Source organism: Brassica oleracea, chromosome C1 (assembly GCF_000695525.1).
Source record: "Brassica oleracea var. oleracea cultivar TO1000 chromosome C1, BOL, whole genome shotgun sequence".
In the NCBI taxonomy this organism is placed as follows: Eukaryota; Viridiplantae; Streptophyta; class Magnoliopsida; order Brassicales; family Brassicaceae; genus Brassica; species Brassica oleracea.
In genome coordinates this window covers 20,646,843-20,652,923 of record NC_027748.1, presented here as the reverse complement: position 1 = coordinate 20,652,923, position 6,081 = coordinate 20,646,843, and positions in this window count along the sequence as shown.

Below are 6,081 nucleotides of genomic sequence, written 5' to 3'. Positions count from 1 at the left end.
CGTTAATTTGCTACCAAAACTTTTTGTTGTAAATTAACGACGACCTAGTCGTAGAATTGCTACGAAAAGTCTTTGTCGTAAATTAGTCATAATTATACGACTAGATTACAACAACCTTTGGTTTCGTCGGTAAATTACGTTCATTTTACATCTAATATTTTCCATCTAATTAACGACCTTATTACGAGGAATAAAGTTGTAAATTAGTAGTAAAGTTTATGGTGACATAAATTGGTCGTAACATTCCCACCTACCAAAATCGAAATTTTCTTATAAATATGATCTCTTCTCTCATTCTCAAATGCACAAAAAAAAAGTTAAAAATGTCTCGAGATATCTATGAGCTTCGGAGTTGGATGAATGCACACAAAGATTATGCGGGAAGAGTGACAAGCAAATTTCTCAACGGAGCAGAGACATTCATGTACCAGGCCGGAAATACATCTCTCACGCAAGAAACGGGTAAAATGTTATGTCCTTGCCGTAAATGCAAGAATACCAAGTTTGTTCAAAGTGAAACAGTTTGGAAACATATAGTAAATAGAGGATTTACTCCACATTACTACATCTGGTTTCACCATGGAGAGGGTGATAGTAGGAATAAAGCTAGTAGTAGTAATCAGATTTAAAATTTTGGTAATAGAGATGAACCGAGTCATTTGCATTCTGAAATCCCTCTGGAGGATCAGATGGTAGATCATGATAGGATGCATTATATGGTTACAGATGAATTTCGTGAAACTACATCAATAATAGAGGAAGTAGAAAATGTAGAAGGGCCTAACTTGGAGGCAAAAAGATTTTATGAAATGCTAGCTGCAGCTAATCAGCCAATTTACGAAGATTGGAGAGAAAGTCTTTCTAAGTTATCATTGATAGCTAGGATGATGAATATCAAAACTGATCATAACTTACCTGAAATTTGTATGGATGCGTGGGCTGAGTTGTTTAAAGAGTATTTGCCAGAAGATAATTTGTGTGCTGAATCTTATTATGAGATTGAGAAACTGGTTCATAGTCTTGGCTTACCTTCGGAGGTGATAGATGTCTGTATAGACAACTGTATGATCTAATGGAGGAAAGATGCAGAATTGTTGGAGTGTAAATTTTGCAAGAAGCCGATATACACCAGAAGGGCGTGGGGGGGGGGAATAGGGTACCGTACCAGCGGATGTGGTACTTACCTATTACGGATAGAGTGAAGAGATTATATCAATCTGAAAAGACTGCATCAGCGATGAGATGGCATGCCGAACATACTCATAAGGAAGGCGAGATCAATCACCCGTCAGATGCAAAAGCGTGGAAACACTTGAATTCAATTCACAAAGATTTTGCAAGAAACATTAGCAATGTTTATCTTGGATTACGCACATATGGATTTAGTCCTTTTGGAATGTTTGGAAGACAATAATCGCTTTGGCCAGTCATCCTGACGCCATACAACCTTCCACCAGAGATGTGTATGGAAAGAGAATTTCATGAGTATATTGATACCTGGGCCTAAGCATCTGAAGCGGTCTCTCAATGTTTTCTTACAACCTCTGATAGAAGAATTGAAGGAATTGTGGTCAACTGGGGCGCAAACATATGATTGTTCAACGAAAACAAATTTTACAATGTGAGTAGTTCTTCTATGGACAATCAGTGACTTTCCTGCATATGGGATGTTATCAGGTTGGACTACGCATGAGAGACTAGCTTGTCCTTATTGTATGGGAAGCACATGTGCATTTCAGCTGAAGCATGGTAGGAAGACGTCTTGGTTTGATTGTATTCGTAGATTTCTTCCCATTAACCATTCGTGCCGACGAAACAAGACATTGTTCAAGTCAAAAGTGGTTGTACGGGATACTGCACCACCTTATTTATCTGGAGAGGAAATCGAGAAAGATATTGATTACTATGGTGCAACAGAAACAGTCAGCAAAGGAGGTAATTGGCATACTACTGCAAATATGGTTGACACATCATAATTGGCACAAAAAGAGTATATTTTGGGAACTTCCATACTGGAAAGATCTGCTTCTACGACACAATCTTGATGTGCTGCATATAGAGAAGAACTTTTTTGACAACATCATCAATACATTATTGAACGTCCCCGGGAAGACAAAAGGTAACAAGAACTCAAGGTTGGATTTGCATGCATTATGTTCTAGGAGTGAACTGCATATTAAAGACGATGGGAAAATTCCGGTTCCCATTTTCAGATTGTCAACAGAAGCAAAAGCGGTGTTGTTCAATTGGGTGACCGCAGATGTGAAGTTTTCAGATGGATACGTATCAAATCTATCAAGATGTGTTGAACATGGGCAGAAATTTTTAGGGATGAAGAGTCATGACTGTCATGTGTTTATGCAACGACTTCTACCATTTGCATCTGCGGAGTTGCTTCCAAAAAAATGTTCACGAAGCACTTGCAGGTAACAAACGCGTTACTTCTTATATATTAAAAGTGAAGTCATGACTTCTCATTTATGTGTGATATTTAAAAAAATGGACCATAACTAGAAATCACAACTCATTTATTTATTATTTAAGAAATGTCACCATTTTTAATCCTTAATTCGTTTAAATGTTAAACCAACTCCTACAAATCAGTTAGGTTATTTATTTGGGCTTACAATTTTCATATATTTGGTTAAAGATAATTTAGAATGCATAGTTTCTTTGGGCTAAGTATATTACTTTGATTTAAAAATTGTCACATTAAATGGTAAAATCTATTAATACGAAATAATATATACTATATTTAAAATATCTATGATTTAACTTTTTTGCAAATACATTTTATTTTTAATCTTTAGATTAAATCTAGACTTTTAATATATGTTTAATAGTATACATTGTATGTAATTTATTTAAATATATGTCAATGTTATTTGTTTGGTATTAGATAGTTCACTTTTAAAAATAAAAAAATACTAATTGTTTAATCAATTAATTTTTAATTATAGTCAAAGAAGATATAAGTTAAATTTTTGTTAACTTTATAATTTTGAACTCAGTTACCATGTTTTTAGTAATGAAAATTATTTTCTATTTTACCAAACTACATATTTTAAATATTTATAAAAATGAAACACTTATTCAACAATATAGAAACAAAGATACATAAACATGTTACATTTTTATATAATTGATTTGATGGGAAAACGTATCTTGAAAATTATAATAAAAATACCATTCTTGAAGTAAAATCTATATATTATGTAAATAAAAAGAAAATTAACATCCGCGCGGTTGCGCGGGTTCAAATCTAGTCTTAATTAATGTAGAAAACATAAATACATAATTTATCTTATTAATTATGGTTGCACATGTTATTTGCAGGTATTGGAGATTTATTTTATAGAGATCTAAGCTCACGTACCTTAACTGAAGATGTCATCAGACAACTTGATGAGAATATCCCGATCTTAATGTGCAATATGGAGAAAAATTTTCCTCCATAATTTTTTGACGTCATGGAACATCTAGTTGTCCACCTCCCGTATGAGGCATTGCTTCGTTGACCTGTGCATAATGGATTGATGTATCCTTACGAGCGATTCATGAAACATTTGAAAGAAAAAGCAAAAAATCTTGCAAGGGTGGAAGGTTCAATTGTTGCTGGGAGTTTGAATGAGGAAACATCTCACTTCACCTCATACTACTTTGGGTCACAAGTCCGTACACGAAAAAGAGCTCCAACCAGAAATGATGATGGTGATGTTATGCCGAAATATATTGTTGAAGATGTTCCAGACATATTCTGTCAGATTGGACGTATAGGTGGGAAACTAAAAGAAGTTTGGTGGTCGAGTACAGAAGACGCTCACAGTGCCCACACATATCTACTACTTAACTGCGAGGAGATGCAGTTATTCGAAAGGTACAAATTAAAATTGTTTTCACTCTATATATATACTTATTGTAATATTATACTATTGATCAATTGTTAAAACAGCGATTTTGTGGCTCAAGTTAAAGAAGCTATACCCGGAATATCAACTAATGATCTCAATAAACGAAAAGACCAACACTTTGTAAAGTGTTTAAAAATGCCTGTATAAATCACATTAATTATAAATATAATTAATAAGTTAATATGTTAGTTATATTATGACATATTAATGATATAAATTACAAGTTGATTATGATGATCCACATTACAGTCTGTGGGTTCATGAATTGATACAAGGTCTCATCGCTAAGGTCACCACATCACCTATGTACTTCACACGAGGTTACACTTTTCACACCTACGAGTATGAAAGTCATCGAGCAACAGTTATCTATGGAATATGTGTAAAAGGTGAAACATATTTCTATGGGATCTTACAAGAGATCATCGAAGTGGATTCCCTGGTTTAGTGAAGATGAAATGTGTCCTCTTCAAATGTGATTGGTTCGACCCCACCGAGAATAGAGGTGTTCGGTATATCAAGTTTGGAGTTGTGGATATCAATGCTACACGGAGGTACAACAAATTTGAACCCTATGTTTTGGCATCTCAAGCAGATCAAGTATGTTTTATTCCATATCCGAGGATCAGACAATCTGGAATATCTTGGTTAGCCGCTATAAAAGTTACACCTCGGGGCCGAGTATTGAGTGATGAACAACCACCTTTACAAGAAGATGCCGTAAATGAAGTGGACATAGCAGAACAAGCTACAAATGAAATCTTACTTGTTGATCCGCAAAACCCGGGATATGAAGATCTGCCCTACGAAGTAGCGGATGAAGCCATCGAAGATGAATTTGAAGAAAGTGATGATCCGGATGATGGTTCTGATGACGAGTGAACTTTAAGTTATGTAACTTTGTTGTTTGTGGTTTTCATTATCTTGTTTAAGTATGAACTTATTGTAACTTGAATTTATGAAATTTTAATTTGTTGTTTGTCGTTTTCATTATTTTGTTAAAGTATGAACTTAATGTAAAAAAAAAACGTTTGGATAAGTTATGACCTTTTGTTGTTTGGGGGTTTTGAGTATAACTTATGATGTTTGGGATTTGGAGTTTCGGTTTTAGGGTATTACCAAGTGGCGTCTCTATTTCGTCGTAAACAATAAAGTCATCGTAGACACGAAGTAAATAATGACGAATTAAAGACACAGCCTATTTTACAACGAAGTCACGACTAATGATTTTACGAGATATTACCATTCGTTGTAACTTGGTAGTGATTTTACGATGACTTAGACACTAGCACAATATATTCGTATCTATGTCGTCGTAAATTTACTTGGACATTAGGACGAATGCTTAGATTCAAGCTTATAAATATGGACTTCACTACCTCATTTCAAAATGTACAAGTTCAATCTTCCATTCTTAAAACAGATTCTAAATCTCTTCGAGAGATTTTTCAAACGCCTGAGGATTCCTCCCAAGAAACTAATATAAAAAAATTGGGGGGGGGGGGTCCTTAAAGTCTTCCTATAAAACCGGTCGTCGTAACCAAGTTGTTAATTTGGGTTTTGCCAATTTCATCTTTAATTCATCGTAAGCTAAACACAGTCGTCTTTATTTCGTCGTATTTCTTCATGTGGGCGTCTTTAATTCGTCGTAAATGCAAAGTACATGTCGTTTTTAATTCGTCGTAAATTTTCTGTGGTCGTAAGTGAGACGTAAATTACGGCGAAGTTACGACCCACTAAAGACGAAACCTAAATCCTTATATAAACCCGGGGCGTGGATGCTATTTCGATGCTCACTCCTCTCTCTCTAACAACGACCTCGCTTCTCCATAAGGTAATTTTTTTTAATATAGTTTTTAGGTGGTTAGTTTAGAAAGGAATTAGATTAAGCTTGGAATTAGTTTAGGACTGAATTAGATTTAGTTTAGAATTAGTTTTAGAATATTTTTAATAACTTATTTAAATTATATTAATTTCTAAGTATAATATTTTTTTTAACAGATCGACGATATGGCTCCCGGTAGAAAGAGACTTTGGAACCTAGCAACTGCGACTCACCCCACGTATGGGGAAACATTTCTTGATCGGACGGACCCATCAGCTTCGAGCTCCGGCACTGAATTTGCACTGGAGCATGTCCCTAAGAGCCAATCTCAGGGAAGATCATCCG